The sequence below is a fragment of the Lepidochelys olivacea genome (assembly GCF_965140295.1).
Source record: "Lepidochelys olivacea isolate rLepOli2 genome assembly, chromosome: 11".
Lineage (NCBI taxonomy): Eukaryota > Metazoa > Chordata > Testudines > Cheloniidae > Lepidochelys > Lepidochelys olivacea.
Genome location: NC_140421.1, coordinates 20,429,168 through 20,456,055, shown reverse-complemented (window position 1 = coordinate 20,456,055; position 26,888 = coordinate 20,429,168). Strand labels below are relative to the sequence as shown.

Sequence of the window (26,888 nt, the reverse complement as noted above, 5' to 3'; positions counted from 1 at the left end):
ATAATCACAGGAGCAGGTAAAATGTACTTTGCTGTGGATGGTATTGGGTGGGCAAAAAAACAAAAACTCACCAGAGGGCAGGAATTCGCAGAAAAACACTAAATCTCTCATCAGTTTGTCATAAATAGAATTTCAGCAATGTAAAGCAAGTTTGTTTGTTTTTTTTAAAATAAAGGTTTCAATACTTAAATTTAACCAAGGGATAGAAAGAGATGTGAAATTATAACCGGAGTTAGTATTTTTACATGGTTTAAGCAAGATTTGTTTTATTCTTTTACTAGTAAAAAATGTGCCTGAATTCCTTTTATATATTAACTGACTTTATTTTTTTTGTAGCATGTGGGATTTGCGGGATCTAAGGTTTTTGCAGGTGGGAATGGGATAAACTTGCAAGAAACAATGCGGGAGTGGATATTGCAGGACAGAAGCAGGATTTTAAAAAATAGGCTGTGTCTACAATGGCACTTCCATTGTTAAAACTTATCGCTCGGTGGTGTGAAAAAACACACCCCTGAACGACAAAAGTTTTAACGATGGAAAGTGCTGGTGTGGACAGCTTCATCAGCGGGAGCTGTGCTCCCGCTGACAAAGCTACCGCCCCTCGTTGGAGGTGATTTTATTTTGTCACTGGGAGAGCTCCCATCAATAAAGAGCAGCTTCACTGTGCACCTTACAACGGTGCAGCTACAGTGGCACAGCTGCACTGTTGTAAAGTGTTCAGTGTAGTCATAGTCCCACACAGGCCTCTACCAGGGTCTTCTGCCCATGTGGTGAGGGAGGGACTCAAGCAGCAGCAGAGGGCGTGGCTCCGGGCTCCATACGTTTTGATTGGCGATTAGACTTGGGTCATGGGTGTTGGGTAAAATTCCCAAGTAATTTATATACATATGAATAAATACATTTATATTTAGCTGCATATATAAAATTTTAAATAAGTTAAGAAGATACCCAGAAAGCAAAGAAGGATGGCTTAAAAAAAAGACATTGATTCTTAAAAATACTCCACAAAATCAGGGTATTTTACAAAAGCAATACTTAGTCTGACATTGCTTGCAATCAGTTACCTTAGTTTAACATCTAATGGCCTCAGTTAGAATGCCTTATTCTGGCAGAAAATCTTAACGTTATTGAAGTTTTGCCTAAGAATTTCCTTTTCCAAAAACACATGAATGCTTCTCAATAGCATGATCCAGTCAGAGAATGCTACTAGAGGAAAAGCCATCCCAAATCTACTTCTGACCAGTACAGTGGAAAAAACAGAATGGGAAAATGATGAGGAATCTTGGTACTTGTAACTCGTGTTATTATATAGAGCCCATCACCATAGCATCTGAGCACCTAGGACTCACTATGGTAAGAAACAGTTTCAGAATACAAAGTTCTGCAAGGGTGCAGGATGTAAAAAGAAAAGTGAAGTACAATACAAAAAGGCTGAGGTTTTAAAAAAGCTTGTAGCTCAAACAGGAGACAAAAAACAAAACAAAACAAAAACAAGCAAGAGTCAGTAGAAAGAGAAATCATCAACTTAAACGTTACTCAAAACTGAATCCAACGCCTATTATTTCAATAAACAAAACATATTTGAAAAAATATTTTTTAAAACATTTACTTTGTGCATTTGACAGTAACTGGTTTAACTCTTCTCCCTGCATAAGTCAGTTTCTTTTATTTGCAGCTCAGAAAGTTCAGATACTCATAAAACCACAAAAATTAGCAAAGGGATTTACTTAACTGAAATTACTTTTATTGAATTTTCTGAAAATAACTAGCCTTCAAGCTGATATCCCTCTAAGAACTGTAATCAGTATGTATTGACTTTTAAAAGACAGACAAGCTTTTCCTATTTTTAATAATCAGGAGATTTTTGCCATTGTTTCTTCTTTTTTTTTTTTGCTGGCATATAAATTTATGGATAGCTACCGACAGGTTTAATTGACCATGGTCTTCATGGATAATCATGCATATGGCCCTACTTGAATTGCAGGATGATTATCAAAAAATTGCAGCTGAGTTGTAGACAAGAGATGGAAAATTGTGGAAAAGTAATAATGAACCTTATTATTTGCGATATTAAAGTCCATTATTACTTTTCTGCACTTTTCCACTGTCGGCCACCTGGGGCTGAGAGTGGGGGCTCCCGCTGTTGGCAGCCCACGGCTGAGAGCGGGGTGCCCCGGGTCTCCCACCATCATAACTGCAGTGGAAGCCTAATATTGCAGAATCTACAATTTCTGCAATATCACAAGTTAAATAAGGCCTTGATTATGTAACTAAAAATTCAACAAGTTACATACTCTGAAATCAATTATTTGTTGTTGAAATTAAAATCTGGTAGAAGTCTGTTTAATGGCTATTCAGTGTGGCACGAAGACCAAAGAAGAATATTTCTGGATATTTTAAAAATATGTCAACTTGAGATCTAGTCAGTTTCAAAGGACTGAGTCAGAAGTAGTTTCAGATACTATACTTGTCCCTGCAGTGTTTTGTGGTTTTACAAATATTATTTTAAAATGTTTCTCTTTCCCCTATGGCTGTCTGAAAGATCCACACAAAGAGAAAAACGACTATGCAGCAGAAACAGTCATACAAACACGCTGTTAAATGCAAAGAACAAATCAAGAATTAGAGAAAAAAATGTATTTCCCTACTCTCAGGTATAGGACTCCTAGGAGTTAGCTGCAAGAACATTAAGTAAATTTCAGGCATCTGTGTGATTTCTAAATTTCCTGTGCCCCCTTAACATGCTCACCCTGTTTTATTCCTTCAGAACAGTTAAGTAAAACAGATTGCTTTCCAGAATTATGAAAATAGGAACAAATCAATCTCAGAAAAGCCTTTAGAAATAGATGGTTTTGTCTGAAAACTTTAACTAAAAAAGCCCCATGTTATCCCACATGATACCTCAACTTCAATTCCAGCACCAGAAGAATTCCTTTGTACTGTTCAAACCACATGAAACACTGACTGCATAATTTATTCTGCAGAAGTGTTATAAAGAGTAGGAAAGAACCAGCTTAGATATCAGATCCCACATTGACTTTGCATGGCTGACAGCTAGAAACTCCATCTTTTGTTTCATGTAAACACATTTAATTTGAAAGCCACTGACCCTCAAACATCAGACAAATGATTTTTTTTAAATTAACCCTTGGATACGTATGGATGAACACCACCATATAAGAGCTAGGCATTAATAGGAATAAAAATATAAATACTCTTACAGAGCAAAACTGCACTTTAAAAGTAAACTAAGCTATCATGTTTCAGAGTAGCAGCCGTGTTACTCTGTATTCGTAAAAAGAAAAGGAGTACTTGTGACACCTTAGAGACTATCCAATTTATTTGAGCATAAGCTTTCGTGAGCTACAGCTCACTTCATCGGATGCATTCAGTGGAAAATACAGTGGGGAGATTTATATACACAGAGAAAATGAAACAATGGGTGTTACCATACACACTGTAAGGAGAGTGATCACTTAAGATGAGCTAATACCAGTGTGTATGTGTGTGGGGGGGGGTGAGGTGAGGGCTGGCAGAGAAAACCTTATGTAGCGATAGTCAAGGTGGGCCATTTCCACAGTTGACAAGAATGTCTGAGGAATTTTCTCAGCCGCCCTCCCCCCCCCCAGCGCTCTACCTCCTAGGTTAATGATCAGGTTGATACAAGCTGTTTTGGGGGTAAGGAAGGACGCAGACCAGTGCTTTCTACAGTCACTATTCATTAAAAAAATTCCCAAAATTAACTCATCTGTTAGAATAGAAGTCATTCACCAAATAGCTGCTGCAGCACTCAGGTGCACAAGTATCAAGAGCTCAGCAAAAGGAACCAAGGAACCTTCCTGCCCTGTTTCCAAGCTACTACCCCAATGTGAACAGAAGCTCCACATTTGAAACAAAGAGTCCACAGTTTTCATTGCCTATTCAGACCCCTAGATAAGAGGAGAAAAGGGTTGGGTATGGGATAGATTACAAGCAGAAAGAAATGTAAGAGGTATCTGAGGAAAAGCCAGAAGACCCTCTCCCCCGTGCTTTCCTTGGGGGACGTGTAAGGGATGGAAAAAGTAGGGGAACGGGGGGACACTGACCCTTCTCTATGACTCTACCCTGCATCACCCCCCCAGATAAGCTGAACTCCACACGCTTTCCTTGCACAATCCCCCCATCCTGGGGAGCAGCTGCTAGGGGAAGGGGAGTGGAGTCCCAGCCAGTGTGCAGGACTGGGGGCAAGGCCTCACTCCCCTGCCTGGCAGTCAGTGTTGGGATGAGGGAGGAGAGAGGGAAGGAGGGCACAGGCCCTGCACCCTACCCCTCTGGGGTCCAGCGTGCCAGGCCTCGCTATGAGAGAAGGGCCGAGATCGCGGCCCCTCCGCTGGGGCCTGGGGGCGGGACGGGGACAGTCAGAGCTCGCTGCCGCAGGAGCGCTGTCGCGGGGAGGAAGGCTGCGGTCTCCGGGAGGGGGCGGTGCGTAGACCTGCCCCCGGCAGTCCAGGGCACGCCCCGGCGGAGGGGCGCGGAGAGCCACTGGCCCGGGACGCGGGGCCTCCCTACTGCCTGCGGAGCCCGTGTGCCCCGGCGGCCCGAGCGCGGGGGGGGGGAGGGGGGAGCGCGGGGGGGGGAGGGGGGGGCGCGGGCGACAGAGCCCGGGCTGCTAGCAAAGGCCAAGGGCGGAGACCCCCCCCACACCTCCCGGGTGCAGACTGAGGACCCCTGGGGCTCGGGAACTTACCGGAGCGCGGCGCGGGCTAAGCGGCTCGGCGGCGGGTCTCATGCTGGCGGGCGGTCACTGGTGCCCGGTGGGAGGGGGGAGCGGCGAGGCAGGGCGGTCACGGAGCCACATTTCCGCCCCCTCACAACCTTCCTTGCTACGAGCGCCGGGGACGAAGCCCAGACCCCCCGCCCCAACCCACCCCTGCCCGACACCTCCCGGCTCCCGTACAGCCCCAGCCGCCTCACTTCCGGGCAGGGAGGGGGTCACGCTGCGTGCAGGGATGATCTCACATCCGGGTTCTCGGGGGGACGGGCGCTGCCACGTGCTGCGCAGGCGAGGGCTCTGCTCCCCGCGCGCGCTCCGCCCGCCAGTCTAACGGCGGCGCCAGAGCCCGCAACGCGGCGTCCGCCCCGGGCCCGCAGGTGTGACGAGCGGGGGCTTTGTCACGAGCCTGGGGGTCGCGTTGCCTCTCGGCTTGGGGCGGTCTCTGCCCGGTTTCCTTGGCAACGCTGCCTAGGAAACCCAGTCAGAGCCGGGCATGCCCTGCCAGCCAGACGGCAGGAGAGGGGCCGGCCCAACGCGCCTGGTGCCGCTTGCGATTCTCCAGCCCCTGAGCTTTGTCCCACCCGAACACAGCCCGCCTGTTACGGCCTTCACCCTCTGTGGCTGAGGCCATGTCCAGGCAGCCGGCACCCCGCTCCCGTAACATCCACGGGGTGGGCGGCGTTGTGTCTCGGGGGCGCCTACCACTCAGCTTCCCGCTCGGGCCCACCAGCCTCAGCTCGCTGAGGGGGCCCTCCCCAGCCACAGGCGCTGGGGGCTGCTTGTCATGCCCAGTCCAGCGTCAGTCCATGCAGGAGGTGACCTGTAACTTGAAGGCTCCTTAGCAAGACCCGGAGGCGCCCAGACCTCTCAAAAGTGCCACCTTAGAGAGGGTCGTTTTTACACCCTGTGGGTTAGCAAACACCAGAATTAAGGTTTCCCCTGTGACCTTAGCTCTGCCCCCTTGTGCAGACAGCCTTGAGTAATGAGATTATTCTGGTTTTTTCCTGCATGAGTAACTGGAGGATTTGAATGCAAGATCTTCCGCTCCACAGCGCAGGCCCCTGGGTGTTAGTCTGAGGCTGATACCTGACCCTGCTCCTAGAGGGGAGTACTGTCATATTAGAGACGTGTTCTAGTCCCAGCTCTGCGTGTAGTAAACCAGGCATAAGCTTTTAATTTGACCAGCCCAGGTTTTAATTTGATCAATTTTTCACACTGTAAAGGCTGCATGCCTAGTCTACAATAGACCTTTAGAGCACATTAGTTAACATCGCACCTTTAAATCCTAGTCAAGTTAAGGTCTGTGATGAGTAATACGAGTTGTGAGCTACACCAAAATATTAACAGCAGACAATAGAAGAGGTGAGACTACAATCTAGAGGCTCCTGGCTGTTAATACAGTGCACCTTCCCCCAAACTATAACTGGAAGTTCTCTCTCCCCACCCCATATGCATGATATTTTACCTGATATATGGGAAAATGTAACAAGATGGCCAAGAATGTCATGCAAGATTGAGGGTCTCTTATTGGTTTTAATGGGATCTTTAGCCACCATCCCATTTGCCTTCTCCAATTCCAGTTCAGATTTCCCAGTTTCTCTCTCATCTCAGTGCTACATCAAAGTGCATGACATCTCATCCGCTCATTATGTCCCTGGCACATCATCCCATTACATCATTGACATGGCATGTGTGGAAGTCCTCTGTGTATGCCAAAATATAGTCATTACATTGAAATGAAATATTGTTAGGATGTGTCAGGATGATGCCGACCCACGTCAATATTATTTGCATTACAGTAGCACTTAGAGGCCCTAGTCAAGATCAGTGCCCCTTTATGACATTGTGCAGAACACAAAATGGAGACAATCCCTTCCTCAAAGAGTTTACTGTCTAATTACATGAAACAGACCAATAGTGGGAGGGGAAACACAGAAAAAGGTGAAGTAATTTGCCCAGGGTCATTCAGCAGGTCAGGGGCAGAGTATGAACAGAAGCCAAGTCTCCTGCCTGCCAGTCTAGTGCCCTAAACCAGAGGTTCCAAGACTTATTTTGCTGCACCCCAACTTTAAAGATTCATGTCCCATGACCACCCCCTTCTTTCTCCCCTCCCAAGTCCAGCCCTGTCCCCAAACACCTGCTTTGACTCCTGCCACACCCTTGCTCTCACTCTCCCAGGATGCTGACCCCTCTTGCAGCCACAGCTAGCCCCTTTTTCCCCCTCCCCAGGCCACAGTCCCTACCAGGCTGCACCTGCTGACTTCACGGTCCAGCCACTTCCTCTGCATTGCTGCTGCCCAGGCCCTGCTCCTATGCCCAGTATCTGGGGCAGGGTGTGTGGGGCAAGGCTCAGGCTCCAACCCCTCCACACCAGACCAGAAACAGGTAGTGTGGTCTCCAACCTCTCCTCGTCGTGCACCTGCTCCTGCGCTTGGAGAGGTGCTGCCTCCTTGTCCTCAGAAAATAGCAAGGATACAGGACTGTTCTACTTCATCAGGTCCTCACATGCCCCTGCTAACCACCTTGTGTCCTCCCTCCTCAGAGGGGCTCCCCCCACAGTTTGTACACCTATTCCCAGGGCCTAGACCATACTGCAGGCCATCACAGTGCTTAAAATATTGTCTCATGGCATCAAGATTCAGTCATGCTCCATTGGGATATTTTCACATATGTAGTCAAATCTGTAGTCTAGGCTTCTGCCTTAGCTAGAAGATGTTTTACATCAACTGTTCTGTTTCAATTAGGTTTAAATTTGACTATCAAACACAATTGTATTTTTTAACCAAAGCTCTCAAGTGGATAAGGAACAGATTTCTTGCTACCAATATATGATTTGCAGGATTAGGGTGTAAGCAGCTGTCATTCTTTACCCCATAGCTATCTGCATTTCAGAGGTGAAACTATATGTATTAATTGTATACAGTAAGGCTCTTTGGGAGCCTGTTTGGTGAAAGGCAGTATCTAAAAAGGTAATATTACCAGTATAAAGAGTTGTTGCTATAATAACATTTTTCACATTCTGTTGCTAGATTTTATAAACTATAATCTAAAAAAGTCTCAGCCAAGTTTGAAAGTAGTCATTTCATCTCCTGTTTCTCAAGCAAATTATTTTTTAGCATTTTCAGTGAGTACCTGAGCAGTGGCAGTTACTAAATACCATAACGAACCTTTATCCCTTTTCCTGTGTTCTCCAAAAGAAGTATTTCATAGAAGCACTGTGGTACGTCATAAATGTCTTATTTTGTTGCACCCTATATACTTTCGAAAGAAAATGAATATAGTTAGCACAGACAGATCTATGCATGAGTTTGTCATTGTTGTGATTGAATGCAGAGCCTGATCTGTGCAAAAGAGGCCCAGAAAAATCCCAACCAAGTTTCCCTGTCTTATGAGCACTTTCAAAAGTCTAAGAAATTCCACTTGAACTACTTTCAGTTTTATATAATGATGCAGCTTTGCAGTGGGAGCAGAATTTTAGAGGCTAGGGTATCCTAATGATTTTTTTCCAGATCTGTGAAATTTAGTATGTTTCTTTATAAAGAAACTCGTGAATAAGGGAAATATTTATTCTAAATGCAGTCTTGAGAAAACAGAGTTGACAATTTGTATGCTATTAATATAAATTACATATAAAGAAATGTTAATATAAAGAAATGTTAATAAGGTTGCAAAGTCAAACACTCAAATTAGGCAATTTAACCTTTAGTCACCTTGCTTGTTTGGCTGTATTTTGATTGTATTTGCATACTGTTTTCACAGGACCTCTGCCTTGCTGTACAGGATACACAGTGACAGTGCTGAAGGCATGAGATAGCTAGCTGTTCAATATTTCTTTTTAACCTCATCATTCTGGAAGTAGTCCTTTACCTTATTTACTGCACACCATCTACACAGAATTATTCATTTCCTCAGTAGATTTTCTGGGGCACTTATCTCCATAATATCTGAGTGCTTCACAAATACTTTATCCCCATATATCAGAGTGGAATTGTGAAGAAAAACTTCTTAACAGATAGATAACTCAGGCACACAGATGAAAGCCTAAACTTGTGAAAGTTTCCACTGAGTTTAGGCACCCAATGTGAGACACCTATGCCATTTTTTAGGATACATAGCATTTTATATATTCAAGTCACTATACAGACATTAAAAAATTAATCCTCCCAACACCTCTGAGTAGTAGGTGGTTAAGTTTTAGTACTACAGTTTTATAGATGGGAAAATGGAGAGAGAAGGTGAAGTGATTTGCAAAAGGCCATCTAATGAGTTAGTGACAGAAACAGATTTAGAACTCAGGACCACCTGACTCCCAATTGCACATCCATTTTTCCAGACCACACTGCCTTACTGCAAGAAGAGCCACATCTGCCTTCAGTTGCAGCTACCTGGGGCATGAACATGAACATCCTATCAAGGCATTTCCCAACTTTCCGTGCTTGACTGTACAACCTGAATATTTTTCTTTTAAACAGTTTGTGGGTAATTTTCTAGGGTTTCTTCCTAAAAGAAAGGGAAAAAAGTTCTGCTGTAATGCATGAGTTATTAGTTTGCATACAAGTTGCATTCAAATGCTGGGACTTCACCACTATAAAGAAATGTACCACTAGAGCGAATATGGGAACAGCATTAGCTAGCAGCAGGAATAGGCAGTTATCCTCTATGGCCCAGCCACTTTGTTTCAATGTGACTGACACATTGTAACAAAGGGTTACAGGGCAACTCCCCTCCCTTCCATTTTTGTGTTTGTTACTCACTGGTTATGTCTTAAATTATATAGCAGGTTCTTTGAAGCAGGGGTCGTTTCTTCTTACTGTACATGTATGGACAGTGCTTAGCACAATGGAGCCATAATCCTCACTGGGGACTTTGGCTGCTACAACAAATAACATGCATTCTTCAGCAATTCCACACCCTTCGCTCCCCCCAAAAAATTACAGGCTGTCTTTTGCTCCCCTCAAAATTTCTCGAATGGAGATGTACTCTACTGCCTCCCATCCCAAAATTGCACATGGTCTTTCCCTGTCACCACCCCTTGAAGTCTCGCATACCTTCCTTTCCCCTACATCCTATCAAGCAGATATTCAGACACATGCAAGTACCTCAGAATCTACTACAGCTCAGTCATCCACACCACAATCCATACAGCTGTGCTCTGTCATCCTCCTGCCCACACTCTCTCTACTCTCCCGCCCCTTTAGCGCTCCTAGTGCTATTAGCCGTTGGGAGGCATCGGCAGAGAATCTGTTGCAGGACACTCCTGCAATATTTTGCATCCTCTTCTGTCTAAAGGCTCTAAGCTAGGGTGGGAAAACAGAAAATGGTTTGGTTGAGGGAACATTAGAGATAAGCAGTCAGGCAACATCTTTTGAGAATATATACTAATTCCCCAGAAAGAGGAGGTGGAGGTTGGGGAGTATTGCCAGAAAACGAGATTTGTGGGGAGGTTGTCTTGTGACTCCCATCCCACCCCTCCTGTGTTTTGGGGCTATGGTTCCATGTGGTTATTTAGGAAAGTGCTAGGGAGGAAGCTTAACATGATAGGCTCCACGAGGAGACTCCCTAGGGATGGAGCATGCTCTGTGCAGTTTGAATGTTTAGTTTGTAGCAGCATAGTGCAGACTACACACAGCAATATTTGGCATCTTAAAGTTATAACTCAGCCAAGTCAGAACAAATTCACAGAAATAGGCAAGGGCAGTCCTTGATCACAGTGTTATCACTCTGCCAAATTTCAAATTGTTGCTGCAAACCATGGAGGTATTTCCAAAACAAACAAACAAACCACAAAAACAAAGAGTGGGGAAATTTTTCATCATGAAAAGTGGCAGGCAATCTAAATACAGGGGGTCAATACCACTCCCCCTAGATAAAGTTAAAAGAAAGACTTGCAAATCAGAACTATCAGAAGAACAACAACAACCTCTTGATTCTTTAGGAAAGGAATCACCTGGTGGAAGTCACCTGAGACAGAATAAATTCCTGATTTTGGTGGGGAAGTCTAGAAAATTCTCTAGTGGACAGGAGACAAGGTCTATTGTTGGTCTTATAAACTCACTTCAACTTTCTCCTGTAGTTAAAGAGTGAGAAAGCCACATTTCAGTTTTAAGTTTGTTGTGATATCTATATCCTTCCAGTCCTAAAGAAAATGGAAATCAAGAGCTGATATTTTTAAATGTGAAAAACAAACAAACAAAAACCAAACACCACCCCTATATAAGCAGGGAAAAACTTTGTTTTAGAGAACACTTAAGCAGACTTCATACACCAGAAAGGAACAGTAAAGAGTGCAAGCTTTATTTAGTTTACAGTTAAAAGACTTGACACTGGAGCCCAAGTAAACAGAGCATATGCTCATCATATACTCTGCTAATTCAAACTTCATATTCATCACAATACAAGTGACAAGAGAGACTGGCTATAGCTATGAACAGTTTAAAGTCTGAGTCACATTCAGCCAAGAAAGCAAATGCAAAACTACCACAACAAAGCCTAAGTCATTTGTTGTGGGCACACAAGCTTCATCATTTACATGTCTAGAATTATGTTTAGACCTTCGTCTTATGAACGGCTTAGTGACATCACAAATAGCATTGATGACATCTAAGTATTAGGTCATTAAACAAAGATCCTATTGCCAGCTTTCATGTTGTACTCCAAAGTAATGTTTAGGGGAGACCAAAAATCCCCACATACATCTCACCTTAGAGGAAAGGATATGTATTTCAGCAGTAGGTTATTTTGAACATTGGGACTTCTGTCATGTTACCCCTTGAAATGGTTTTTAGCCCTAAGCAATATCCATAAGTGTGGTTGTACCAAAGTTGCTGTTCCAGCACACTTCCAGTGGCTGGATGTAACCTTGCATCATCTGTGCCTCAGTTTCCCTGCCATTCTTCAGCCTATTCTAGCCATAGGCATGGTCTGACCCTCTGGTCAAATCACCTGCAAGAGTCTGACCACTTCTAGTGCCACAGAGTCCTTTAATAAGCTCAACAAAAGTAGAAGGCCATTAAATCTTCAGCCCTTGTTTGGGTCAGCTGGCCAGCCCTCTCCCTCACAAGAGGATCCTCATCTCTAATGCAGTGTTCTCACATCTCTCTCGTCCTCAGCTCTCACTCTGCTGACCACGCACTCTCCCTTTCAGGCAAGCCTCAGGTACACCCCAATATCATCACCTCTATCTTGTGGCTCCTGTGCCTCACTCCATCCAGTGTCCTGGGCTGGCCCATTTCTCCACCTTGCCAGGTAATCAGGAAGGCCGTCACCCTTCAGTGGCCCTGATCTTTCCTCAGGCTTCAGGGTCATCTGGGGAGTAGACCTCTGCTTTTCTGCCCTTCCAGCCAGCCAGCCCCTTCACAGGCAACAGACACTCACTACATCCTCTCCTCTATGTCTCCTTCTCTAGTGACCTTCTCTCTCCTCTGTTAAATCCGTCCTCACCTGACCACCCCTTCTCCAGGTGCAATCAGTGAGGTGACTAGCACTTTCAAGCTCCCTTAACTCTTTCAATACTTGTGTGGGGTGGAAACACCCCCACACAGCACTTCTTTCAGGAGGAATCCTTTCTACCTTCTCATCAATAAGCCCCTCATTCACCTTATCTTGAACTTCTACACCATGTCTTGGCTAACTTTGGGCCCAGTCCTGAGAGACACAGTGTCCTTATGCTCCATTGATCACACAGGACTGGGCTCAAATTGTAAATTCTTTGGATTAGAAAAAAATTACTCTGTAAAGTACAATATAAGTGTAAAACAGTAAGACAATGCCAAGTGACAATGCCAAGTGACAATGCCAAGTTCTGTTAAGAATTCCTGAGTGTTTTGATTTAGGTATCTGACAGAAGAATATGTTGTCACAGACTAAAATTACTACTTTAAAAAGACATAGGGTACATTTTCAAAAACACTGAAGTGATTTAGGATCCTAAGTTACCTAAGTACTTTTGAAAGTTTTATCTATAAGTAGTTTATTTTGAGCCGAAGTTTTAAGAATGAAATTCACCCCATGTGGAAGGCCAGCACAGGTCCTATGCACTAATTTAGTCCCACATAAGCCCATAAAACAAATTCACATCCATGGAGAGGGTCTAATCCTCAAGAAATGCTTTCAGGATTTGAAATATCTATTTTTAAGTAAATACACTAATGTGTTGTTGAAATTCATTTTTAAATAGGGCTAACATTTCAAGGAGTCAATAAAATTGAAATTTCATGTGGAAAACCTTAGAATGCTGCTATGAAGTCATAAACAATGGAAATATCTCCCTAGTGTTTGATGCCTATCATAGACTGTTACTGCCACTAGTCCAGATTTAATATCTTTCCTACGGCTCAATGTTGTTGTAAGTTCTATATTTCTCATTAATAAGAGGTATCCCACTGCTTATGTTTTCTTGTAATTTTTGTCCTGTTGGTGACAAGCATTTTAAATCTCATGACATATTGTGATTCATAACTCTGGTAGTTTCCTTTAACTCTGGGGTTTGATAGATCAGAATGTGAACATTCAGATTCCTAGAACAACAGCATTAACTCAAGTAGCTTAAAGGAAAAATGTAATATAAGTAGAATTCATCATTCAATACTGTATATGCCATCGAGATAGAAAGTTTAAAACTAGTGGTCAGGAGAAATGAATTAAAACAGACACTGGCCTCTTGAGTCAGACTCTGTTCACAGACATAAAGTGTAATGATCTGACAGCTCCTGTTTGCCCCATGAATCATTCTATAATACTGTAATTGGATGAATGGTATATCTGATATTTTAGATATTTTATGTTCAACTGCTACATCAAATTTACATAACATAAATGCTAATTGGTGAGGAAAATTAAACAGTAAACTCTCATTCATGCTATGTTAAGATAAGGTAAAAAACACACTTTTATCAAAGGTGAAATTAATGAATATTTTTCTGAAGTAATCTACTGACACTTTTGATTTTTTTGGACAAAAGAAAGCCATGACTCTAGTAGTTGCACTGGATGGTATTGTATCTTCTCATATGCAAATTTCTCCCTGTATTTATTTTAGTGCTAGAATTACTAAGATTTCCATATTTAAGTCCATAAAAAGCCCCAGGTTCTTAAAATTCAAAGATAAATCATTTTTCTTGTTTTGACTGATTTCCGTCTTGATTGTCTTTCAACATTTTTCACTAAATACTAGGAGTTTAGGGTCTGAACTTCTCTCTTGCCAGTTTTGCACCTGAGTTACTCCACTGATTTCAAGAGAGTTAGACCGTGTAAACGAGAGAAAATCAGGCCTGCTGGTTCTACAATGGTCACATCTTAAAAAACCGAAGTTATCTATAAAACAATTAAACATAAAACACATTATTTTGTTCAAATAAATTACTTATAAATAATAGTTCAGTAGCATAACCTGGTTATGGGTGCCAGATAGATATCTTTGTCCATGAAAATGGTACTGAATTCTAATGAGTTAATTCGTGGTCTACGCTCAGCTGTTTTTAACTTCAGATCAACTCGAGAAACAATGCCAAGATATGATTTGAGCTATGCATTGAAGAAATATATTGTAGCCCTTTTGAACAAGAGGGTATTGCAAAATGAATTTTTGTATAATTTAAACAAAGATTAATAGTTTGAACCAATCTACACTAGCCTTATCCAGTTACCATCAAAGGATGAGTTTCTGTGATTCTGCTCAGTCAGATTAACCTATGTATGTTAAAAATATTTCCGTTCAAAATGATTTTGTAGGCCACCCTACCCTCTTCCCCCTAAATTATCAAAGTGCTATACTGTGCTTTTGTCGCTCTGCTGCTAGTGATGTTAATAGGAGTCATACAGCTAAATGGCCACATATTGCTTTGAGAACATACAAGACAGCTTAGTGCTGGGGCTGAGACTTCTCAACACTGTGACAGTCTTACAAAGAAGAATAAGTACTAGCCTTCGTCATGTTTACAGTTTAAAAGAATCATCCTAATAGGAAACTGGGTTCAGAAATATCATTAAGGGCTGAATTAAATCTAAATAACTCACAGATATTCAGATTTAAGTATGAAAATCTTTCGTAACTCACTACGTTAAGCCTGGATATTCCAGCATATGGGGTGCTGTGTGCAAGATCACTCACTATTTGTGGGGGCCTCTAGAGTATGATTGTACCTATTATATTTGGTAAGACGAACTCTCTAACGAATAGGAGTACTTGTGGCACCTTAGAGACTAACAAATTTATTTGAGCATAAGCTTTCGTGAGCTACAGCTCACTTCATCGGATGCATGCAGTGGAAAATACAGTGGGGAGATTTTATATACACAGAGAACATGAAACAATGGGTGTTACCATACAGACTGTAAGAAGAGTGATCAGGTAAGGTGAGCTATTACCAGCAGGAGAGCGGGGGGACGGATGGATGGACGGGACGACCTTTTGTAGTGATAATCAAGGTGGGCCATTTCCAGCAGTTGACAAGAACCTGTGAGGAACAGTGGGGCGGGGAATAAACATAGGGAAATAGTTTTACTTTGTGTAATGACCCATCCACTCCCAGTCTTTATTCAAGCCTAAGTTAATTATATCCAGTTTGCAAATTAATTCCAATTCAGCCGTCTTTCGTTGGAGTCCCTTTTACTCTGAAACCCATCTCTAACGAATGATTCACGTTTCTGTTGTTGTTTGATTACTTATACAGTTCAGATCTCACAGGTAACTAGCCTCAGAGGATAACGTAAATTAAAGAGGAGTGGTACAATGAGTAGACCCGGAGAAAGACGGTCAGAACAGAAGTTTCAGAAGAGACCTAGTTTGGTGTGACATCAGAGGCACGGGATTGTAGGTGGGGACGCAGCTGCTCTTGCTCTCTCTTTAACTGTAGAGCCTCAGCACATAATACCTGCCATTCAACATACTGAATAGAGATCTCTTCCCGGCAACTTAGCCTGCTGTATTACTTAGTACTAAGGAAACATCCCCTGCTTCCTTATCCCAGCTTGAGGGAGCCCTGCTCTCACAAAAAAAAAAGGAGGACTTGTGGCACCTTAAAGACTAACAAATTTATTTGAGGATAAGCTTTCGTGAGCTACAGCTCACTTCATCGGATGCTCACGAAAGCTTATGCTCAAATAAATTTGTTAGTCTCTAAGGTGCCACAAGTACTCCTTTTCTTTTTGCAAATACAGACTAACACGGCTGCTACTCTGAAAGCTGCTCTCACAGTATTCCCCTCCTCCTTGGCTGGTGAGGTGAAGACCCAATAGGCAAGGGAACCTGCAGTGGGAGCAGCTAGAGGATCTGATGCCTTGCTGAGGAGTTTCTGGGGCTCCAAGCCTTTCGAGCTAGTAGGTAGAGCAGCAGCTGCTGGGAGAAGTGAGGTCCCAATCAGGAGTCCTACATCCCTTTCTTTCTTTAAAGGACAATCTGTCCCTCTGATGGTTCTGCCTTCCCTCCAGGATGGACAAGGAAGAGAAATCCCTTGATGCTTCCCCTTCTTCTCTAGGACAAGAGTGGAAGACAGACCACACAGATACACACACACACCCCTTGGGGTCCCATTTGCAATGTGGAGACAGATAAATGATACAGAACAGAGTGTGACGGAATGAGAATTTTATGTAATATTTTGTATGAATACTGCAGTGCCTCAGATTCCCCTATATGCTACATTGTTTACTAGGTGCAAGGAAGAGGGCTTTTTATTCTTTGCAGAGGCCCAGAGAGGCAGGTGTGACTGACGCCTAGCTGTCTTGCATTTGAGGCCCAGGTCCATGAAGACAATGGAAAAGCCAAACATGGGGACATTTGCTACCTAGCAACTAATGACCAGGATGGCCCTTCCCTTCTGCAGGAAGCCCGCTGTGTTTGACCAGCTGGACAACAAAGGACTGAAGAGGGGCTAGATGGGACTGTCCCAGGAACTGCAGCAAAGAGGACAGAGAGGGAGACAGAGCCAAAGCAAAGGGTGCACACCACTTGGCTATGGCTCTGGGTAATCAGAATAGCCCAGGCTGTAACTTTCTTTTCTCTGTGCTAAGGACTTTCTACTCTGTGTTCCAGACATTGAATCAATCCTACTGTTTTTACAGCACTGGCTGAGAGTCACTGCAAATGCTGAAGGTGGGGGTATCTCTCAGGTGTCCAGATCAGGTGGACTTGCTGAAGGGAGCTCACGGTGTCATGCAGAGGTGCTGAAGGCTCCAAAGTTTGGTCCAAGGCAGTGAAGCCAAGTGGCTTACCTTAGTGAAAGAGTGAGACCCGAAGGGACAGTTCCAGAGCTGTTCCAGCTCACCGGACCTACAGATTCATGACACAAAATTTGTATAAAATCTCTTGAAATTTTTTAAATCTTCCAACATGCAGGAAATCCCACCAGATAATTCAAAACTTTCTGGGAAAGGACCCCTTGAGTTTTTTAAAGAGACATACAACTTGAGGGGGCCATTTAGGGATATGGAGCAAAAATTGGGGATTGGTCCTGCTTTGAGCAGGGGTTTGGACTAGATGACCTCCTGAGGTCCCTTCCCACCCTGATATTCTATGATTCTATGTTCTCTAACCGAGTCACTTGTAAGTGGTAGTATTTATGAAAACAGGAGTGGGAAATGTGCCCCTATGTAACTAGACACGGGACACACATATACACACATACACTTTTGCTTGCTTGACAGTGAGCCTGCTTGGGAACACAAACTCTTTTTGAATACAATTCTTTTTTTCTCTCTCTCTAAGGGTATGTCTACACAAGGGTAAAAAAAACCCTGGCTGGCCGGGCTCAGCTGATTCGGGCTCCCGGGGCTCGGGCGGAAAAATTGCGGAAAAAAGTGTAGGCATTCGGGCTCAGGCTTCAGCTCAAGCTCTGGGACCCTGAAAGGTGGCAGGTTCTAGAGCTCAGGCGTGGGCTGCACAGCAATGTTTAGCCCCACAGCCCAAGTCCCACAACCCCAAGTCAGCTGACCCAGGTCAGCCACGGCCATGCCGAGGGCCTTTTATCCCTGTGCAGATGTCCCCTAGGTGCTCTGATACCATGGCAATGGTATTAAAAACCTAGATAAGATCGTCCCCATTCTCTTCCATTTGTTCTGCCTCTGTTTACCACAAGATGCAATGCCACATTGCTGAGATCTGTGAAACCAAAATTGGCACACTCCCCCTCCTCCTTTAACCACTAATTAGCCCATTTCCTATTGGCAGGAATGTGATTTACTAATTCACTTTTATAGGTGCAGCACTTACAACTGAACATAAATTCTTCATATTGCTGTTCAGCAAAGCTGCATATTTACATCGCTTAAAATCTACAATATGTTTGGGGCTTTTAATTAAAAAAAGAACGTTGTGTTTAGGTGAGGTGTTTATGCCTCGAAAAGGTGTACAGGGCGAATACTCTGCTATTTTTTTCTGCTTACATGGTGACTAAAAATGGCCGTACATATTTTTGTGAACATTTGTTTTAAAAAAATGCTCTCTGGCAGAGACCTTCAGCTTAGAGTGAGTTTTTATGATCAGTTATAAAAATCTGAAACTAGGCATTTATATTAAAAAGACTTTCAGGCCCTTCACTCTGTCAGTGATAGCAGGTGCCATCACATTTTGCTGTCTCCAGGAGGAATCCTTCTCTTTGTTGCTTCTATGATTACATTGCCTGACCCAGGAATTTCATTTCAGCTATGTGATCAGTTCGATATGTACCTCACACTCCACAAGTGCCAACTTACGATGAGGGGTTTTTTAATGAATTTTATAAAATAACTTTAAAAAATTAAAACATAGGTTAATTTGCAGGGACAATTGTGGGCCCCATATGGTTTACAGTAGTTTCTTACTGCTTGTGATAATCTTTTGTTATGTAATGAATAATGGACTCAGATAAAGTTGTTTGGTAAATATGTTTGATAAAGAATTATTTCTCTTTCTCTCAAAGAGAGCCTGAGAAGTAGTTTTGGCTTAACGTTAGTTTTTATAATATATTATTATAAGTAATAAATATATTAGAATTAATTTCAAGAAAAACAGTTTTTGTTTGAATTTAAATCTTTCCCTGCAGTATTTGCAACCCAAACGATGAGAATGGGGCTAGCCAGGATGTCAAGCTGACTAGTGTATTTTTGTTGTATAAGCCTAATGAAGTATAAAAAGTAAATAACAGCCAGCAAAAATAGCAAAGAGGACATTATGGCCCTGATCCTGCAATTGGCTCCACACTAGTGAATGCTTGCTCTCACAGGGAGCCCCAACTAAGGGCTCCATGCAGATCCAAAGGTCTATCCAAACAGATCCAACTGCAGATCTGAGGCCCCAGGCCTGCACAGACTAATTGATTATTATTCTCATAGTGCAAAGCACCATAAAGTGGCATCACAACAAACAGTAAACGCAACACGTGGGAGTCATTAGCCAGTATTCACATAGGCTTGAGAAGTACACCATATCACATTCAGTCCAGTCAGCCACTTTGTTGAACCTTGCCCAATCCCCTGCAAAACTTGTTTCAGCAATCTTTCCCTGCTCATGTCACCCACATGTCCTGCAAACTCAGGGTTTGTACTTCTGATTGCCTCGATGATATGAAGTATCACTCCATGGTTTTGTTGTAAATTGAAGTGACTATCTTTTCAGTAGTCATGTGTGACATATAGCTAACACCCCGCAATCACCTGTAGTATTTCATTGCAACAGCAGAAAGCCTCTTACTCTCCTGTTTCTTTAGAGACCATGTCTTGCATGCGTATAGGAACATGCTCAAGACAAGAGACTGCAGCAATTTCATTTTAAACGTCATAGCAATACCCTTGCTTCTCCAAATGTGGCTGAGCATCACCAGAGCAACAGTTGCAAGTCCAATTCTCTGTCAGATCTCTAAGCAAAGATTTAGGCTTTGATAATACAAGTACTTAAGCATATGCTTAACTTTATGGCAATGAGAATGAAACTACTAACATGCATAAAACATGGTAAGTCTTTGCCCCATCAAGAGCTAACATATTATGTTATTTCAGCTTCAATACTCTATGCTGGTATTATTAACACAGATAAGGAAGTTAGTTAAAATAAAATCTACATTGATCCTGATAGTGTTCTTTTAGAGCAAGTGGAGTTTGGATAAATTTCCTTTAATCACTCCTGTTTTTCTCCCCCTAAAATTAAGATGGTTATGCTATTGTGTAAAGAACAGAATTGTCATTTGATCCTGAAAACAGTCTTGAAAATAAAGTGTGTTATCTCAAAGTCATTGACAGCCATGAATGAAACTTTTGAAAGATGCATTCAAACTGCACAGTGAAAAAGTAGGCTTGTAATCCAAAACATCTGTTTGGTATAACAAGGTCTAAGATAAAAAGAAAAGGAGTACTTGTGGCACCTTAGAGACTAACCAATTTATTTGAGCATAAGCTTTCGTGAGCTACAGCTCACTTCATCGGATGCATACTGTGGAAAGTGTAGAAGATCTTTTTATATACACACAAAGCATGAAAAAATACCTCCTCCCACACCACTCTCCTGCTGGTAATAGCTTATCTAAAGTGATCACTCTCCTTACAATGTGTATGATAATCAAGGTGGGCCATTTCCAGCACAAATCCAGGGCTTAACAAGAACGTCCGAGGAGGGGGTGGGTAGGAAAAAACAAGGGGAAATAGGTTACCTTGCATAATGACTTAGCCACTCCCAGTCTCTATTCAAGCCTAAGTTAATTGTATCCAATTTGCAAATAAATTCCAATTCAACAGTTTCTCCCTGGTGTATATAAAAAGATCTTCTACACTTTCCACAGTATGCATCCAATGAAGTGAGCTGTAGCTCACGAAAGCTTATGCTCAAATAAATTGGTTAGTCTCTAAGGTGCTGCAAATACTCCTTTTCTTTTTGCGAGTACAGACTAACACGGCTTTGTAACAGCCGTGTTAGTCTGTATTCGCAAAAAGAAAAGGAGTACTTGCGGCACCTTAGAGACTAACCAATTTATTTGAGCATAAGCTTTCGTGAGCTACAGCTCACTTAATTGGATGCATACAATAACAACAGGTTGAAAATAAAGAGATGGAAAGGAAGCAATAGTCACAGATCCATAGTATAGCTTGAGGCAATCCAAGGTTCTTTGAGTCATGTCTCGCTAATGATAATTTTAAGGACACTACTGAATATGATCAGTGTGTTTTGAGAGGCAAGGCATAGATCATCAGTGATACCTGGCAGAAAAGAAACTGAGATGAATTGGCACAAGAGAAAGCTTTAGTTCAGTTAATCAAAGTGTCTGTTTAAAATATTTTGATTTGTGGCTTTGGTATCTGACTGTTGTAGACATCTGCTTTTATTTTTCAGCCAATAGTCTATGAAAGAATAAATAATTTGGTAGTGACTGGAGTGATAGTAAAGATCACTGGTTTTAACACTTTGATCAGCCTCTCTTTTTTGACCAGTTGGGCTTTATCAACCATTAAGGACATTAATTTCTCTGATTTCAGAGTAGCAGCCGTGTTAGTCTGTATTCGCAAAAAGAAAAGGAGTACTTGTGTCACCTTAGAGACTAACAAATTTATTTGAGCATAAGCTTTCGTGAACTACAGCTCACTTCAGATGAATGCATCCGATGAAGTGAGCTGTGGTTCATGAAAGCTTATGCTCAAATAAATTTGTTAGTTTCTAAGGTGACACAAGTACTCCTTTTAATTTCTCTGACTTTTCTTCAATATGGTTTCTCTGCAACTGCTCTCAAGGAGCTGGGCACAGGTGGTCAGAGTGTATCAACAGAAAAATCACATCAACCAGCCTATAGTTTAAAGGGACTGTTAGGTCCCAATTTGCCTGTCTGCCATTCTGGCAACATAATCTATGGTTGTAAATTTTGATGGATATGGTGAGTCCTATAAAAAACGTGTGCCCATCCCCTAGTTCTCACTTCTGGCCTAAAGGAAGATGCATTTTTGATGAATATGCATAGACTTTAAGACCAGAAAGGGCCATGTGATCATCTAGTCTGACCTGCACAACATAGTCCATAGAATTTCACAGAGTAATAATACTTAACTCTTATATAGCACTTTTCATTACTAGATTTCAAAGTGTTTCACAATCTTTAGTGAGTTTATCTCTACTACACCCTTGTGAGGTAGGGAACTATTATCCCCATTTTACAGAGGGGGAGCTGAGACATAGACTAAGTGACTTGCTTAGGATCACACAGGAAGTCTGTGGCAGAGCAGACGAGAAGTAAACCTAAGTCTCCCAAGTGCTAGGCTAGTGCCCTAGCCACTAAACCAGTAATATCTGCATCAACATGACTAACTTCTGGTTGAGCTAGTGCACATCTTTTAGAAGGTGCGCCACTCTTGGCATAGAGACTTCAAGTGATGAAAAAGCCTCTTGTGAATGACCAACCCCCAGAATTTCCTGCAAAGATGTGCCTTCCTGAAGACATAACTTCATCTTTGTGATAATCCCTCAGCACTGATGCTCAGAGAACAGAGTAAATCCCTGGCTGTGTTTGGGAAGGTGAAACATTCACTGAAACTGAAGACCAAAGGCAGAGAGGCTTCATTCAGGCTATACTTCCCCATTGCACAAGTGCACACACATTATGCATCTTCACAAGCAATGTTCTCAGGGTTGTTCACATGATCAGTTGAAAAAGACGGGTCCTTTATACAGATTTCAATTGTTTCCTTGACTAGAAAAAATAAGCCTCCACCTCTGAGTTGGTGAACAGAAAGGTCAACACAATCCAATTTCACTTTGTATACCCTATTATATTCAGCTGCTTCTTTTCTGCCATTAGATTCTATATAGCCTTGCCCAACTGAGGTCCTAATCTCTCCATTTGACAGCCCAGAAAACATCTTTGATTCCCTTCCTTCAGTCCAGTGAAGGAGTTTAATCCTTGACTTCCAAACCCTGAAAGAGGTTGTGGAAGTTCCAACACACTGTCCATTAAACAGCATCAATAGAGTGCCTTTAGGAGGATAAATTGTCACTTCTGAACCAGTCCAGGCTGACCAAACTTCTAACAAGCAGGCTTTCTCTAAAGCCAACTTAAAATAACTGTCATTTCCAATGCCAGTTTACATTAACCAACCCCATCATTAACCATGTGGTCTCTGACCTAGGCAAGAGGAAGAATTCCCAAATGTGTTTTAAACCCTAGTTAGCTATTCCAGTCATGTTTCTAGAGCATCATTTCTCCCTTTAGACATCCTTCTGTCATCTGAGGAGCAAGCCTTTATAGGAACTATAATTGTGCCCAAAGAGTAAGGGAGGTGTTAATGTGCTGCCAGAAGGACATCAGCTGGAAACAGAGGTATATAGGCCTTATCTCAAAAGCATATGTACCACACCTCAGGCCCTTTCACCTCAAGTTAAAGGTTTGGCTATTTTCTCTTCAAATGCACACAATCACACAATAGCAAATTGAAAGCAATTAGTGTGTGATGTTCTCTCAGCAGGGGCAGATGTTTCTACCTGTGAAAAGACTATGGTTCAAGGGCATTGTGTTTTTGTTGATTTATTTAAAAAGACAATTCTATAAAAATATCTACTTGAAATAACAAGTATTATTAATCATGGTACTTTGCATTTAAATAGCGCCTTTCATCAGAGGATCTCAGAGTGTTTTACAATCATTGAGACATATGCTATTATCTGTGTGGGAAAGTTTAGCAAAGTAGGCTGGAATGCAGTCATCCCACAGTAGCAAATGCTGGAGAAAAAAGGGCCCACAATGAGAGCTAAGGTTTGTGCAAAAAGAAAAGGAGTACTAGTGGCACCTTAGAGACTAACCAATCTAAGGTGCCACAAGTACTCCTTTTCTTTTTGCAAATACAGACTAACACGGCTACTACTCTGAAACCTGTCATTATGCAAGGTTTGTGCAGCTATTTTTGTACAGATGAGGGACTTTCTAGAAGATTTGACCTCATACCATTAGAATACACACAGGCCCTGAAAGGTTGACTGGTGCAGCATGGGACTGATCTGGAAGGATCAATTTGAGCCAATGTAGCTCATACAGCAGCATTTGTGGTTACAGTGATACTGCAACTATGTAGGTTTCAGAGTAGCAGCCGTGTTATTCGCAAAAAGAAAAGGAGGACTTGTGGCACCTTAGAGACTAACCAATTTATTTGAGCATAAGCTTTCGTGAGCTACAGCTTATGCTCAAATAAATTGGTTAGTCTCTAAGGTGCCACTAGTCCTCCTTTTCTTTTTGCAGCTATGTAGTGTGACATGCTGGTTAACACCACGCTTAGCACTAGGCCTTGACTTCCTTGCTAAAAAAAAAAACGTGTATTTTTTTTACTTTGGCAAAACTAATGCATGTGAGCTACCCCAAGTGACAAAACAATGAAGAAATGACACTTTAGTCTTACCGTAAGGTAAATTTGGTGAGATCAGTTCTGTATCCCTGCCACAAGGTAAACACCAGACCCGTAGCACTGACCTCACCAAGTCTGCCTCATGGTAAGATTAAAATGCCTCATATTCACTGTGTTTTTTGGTCTTGGGGCAGCTCATGTGTATTAATTATCCCAAGGTAAAAAATACATCTTTTTAGGGGCATGGCGACACTCGAAACTTCAAAGCACTCCTGCGGCAGCTCTCTCGCAGAGAGCTCTCCCAGCACTCCTGGTACTCCACCTCCATGAAGGTTTTTTCACACCCCTGAGCGAGAAAGTTGCAGTGCTGTAAAGTGACAGTGTAGCCATAGCCTAGCAGTGAAGACAAGGGCTTACTCAGAACAAGTGCAATCATAAGAGTTGTGCATGTTGTGTGCCACGGCTAACTTTTGTGTCTGGCTGCATGATGTATTAGAGGCAAGCTAGGAGAGGGAATAGTGCTGGCAGTGCCATAATGTTGCAATGTAGAGAAGGCTTAAGCTGGCAGTGAAGGAGAGCAGCAACTCTGCAGCATTTGCTCTTCTTTACCTTACACACTGTGAAGAAAGAAAAGGAGTACTTGTGACACCTTAGAGACTAACAAATTTATTTGAGCATGAGCTTTCATGAGCTACAGCTCACTTCATCCGATGCATGCAGTGGAAAATACAGTAGGGGGATTTTATATACACAGAGAACATGAAACAATGGTGTTACCATACACACTGTAACCAGAGTGATCAGGTAAGGTGAGCTATTACCAGCAGGAGAGCGCGGGGGACGGGACTGTAGTGATAATCAAGGTGGGCCATTTCCAGCAGTTGACAAGAACGTGTGAGGAACAGTGGTGGTGGTGGGGGAAATAGTTTTACTTTTTGTAATAACACATCCACTCCCAGTCTTTATTCAAGCCTAAGTTAATTGTATCCAGTTTGCAAATTAATTCCAATTCAGCAGTCTCTCGTTGGAGTCCGTTTTTGAAGTTTTTTTGTTGAAGAATTGCCACTTTTAGATCTGTAATCGAGTGACCAAAGAGATTGAAGTGTTCTCCGACTGGTTTTTGAATGTTATAATTCTTGACGTCTGATTTCTGTGGAAAGTCTTTCATGAGCGTGGGGCTTTCCAATGCTGAGTGGGCAGGGCAGGAGTTGGAGAGAGAGCCAGAGAGCAGCTGCTGGACATGGCATGCTCTTTTTGGGTGTCGGATAATTTTCACACAGAATTTAATCCAGGATTTAATGTTGGTTCAGCCAGCAGCAACTCCCTCATGCGGTTACACTCCAAAGAGGAATTCTGCAGCAGTTACTGGAAGACACCACATAAGAAAAAAGTCCAGGCAGTTGCGTGGAAGCACTTGGCCTCTATTCTGACTCCTGAAAGTATCCTGAGATTCACAGATCACAGGACACCTGAAAATTTAGGGGGCAGAACCCCTTGCTACAGGGCTAGGGGGCAAATCCTATCTCCCAGATGGGAGAAATGGAGGAAACTCACAGTTTCCAAGACCCTCCATAGGAGAACTTACACAGGGATGGCTTGTGACCCATTGTTCAGTGATTACTGAAAGAAAATTCTCTTTAAATCGCTGCAAATGGCTTCCACATGTCACAGTTTTACAAACCAGCGTGATTCTGCTCACACAAAATGTCACAAATGACACAATTATAAAAGTAGTCCCAATGCCATTAAAACTGACAGGATATAAAATTTTCTCTGTTCTATAACTTGGATATAAACTGAAAGCTAAGAAGACAGCACACATTTCTGCACTTAAAAAATATCCACCAGAATCTTCTTTCAGGGACAGCTTGAAAAGACAAATTGTACTGGAGTCTCTCAATATGTCATAGTAGAGAACAGCTTCTAAGATGTTGAGAGAAGCTTCTGAATGAATCATATATCATTTTATCTTAGAATTCATAAATCCTGCTAGTTCAGGGTCCCCCCACCCAATATCGGAAACACATCACCCAACCATGACCCAGTACATATTACCAAACTAACCATCCAAACAAACAAAGATGGAGTACCTCAAGTTGTACATTTATGTATTTTCCCATCTCAAACATCTCGTACTTCTCTCTCCACAACTGAAACATCCAGGGCTTAAAATCTCAGAGATTATTTTCCGGAACCACCCCCTCCCTGCCCCCGCAATTTGGGACTCGGGGCTTCAGTCCTGTGGGAGGTGCCAGTGCTCAGGGCTTCTGCCCCACGTGGGGGCCCGGGGCTCAGGACTTTCAGCCCTGCAGGAGGGGCCAGAGCTAGGGTGGGTTTGAAAATATTTAACGGAGCTCTGCTCCAGATGGCTCCAGCTGACTTTAAGCCCTGGAAACACCCCAATGGACTGGCGTGTAGAAATGTCCATGCTCCAGACTGAAGTGCAGGTGACCCAACCAAAATTTCTCTTCGGACTCTAGGGGACATATGCTGCACGGTAGAGCGGCAGGTGCAGCAAACGGTAAACTGGCTGCTGCAGAGGGAGGGGTAACGTGACTCCCCCCACCATAGAAGAACATGATAGGAGATAAGAACACACTAGGAGTCTGAACAGAGAGGCAGGGCTATTCTGCTGACTCATGCAAGCCCAATGGATCTCATTTGCTCCAACATGGATGGCAGGCATAAGCGGCCAGGGGAATCTAAGCCTCCTCAATCGGGATGCAGCGCATCTCCCTTCGGAGGCATGCCACCGGCCTGCTGCCTTTGGAGTGCTGCCGCTGAAAAGGCGCGCAGGCCGTGGCCCTGCCCACGCTCCGCCCCAAGGCCCCCCTCTTGCATCTTGCTCTTTCCC

The 26,888-nt window shown here is 42.8% G+C and overlaps 1 protein-coding gene across 1 annotated transcript in view; it reads right to left on the bottom strand.

Annotated features, from left to right (window-relative positions):
• The window catches only part of SPOPL (speckle type BTB/POZ protein like), a 60,417-nt gene extending 55,521 nt beyond the window's left edge, over nucleotides 1–4,896 (bottom strand). The window contains exon 1 of the mRNA XM_084642982.1: nucleotides 4,727–4,896. The gene's annotated coding sequence lies outside the window, so the exon portion shown is untranslated. The remainder of the gene's footprint in view (nucleotides 1–4,726) is intronic.
• Nucleotides 4,897–26,888: the final 21,992 nt, after the last annotated feature.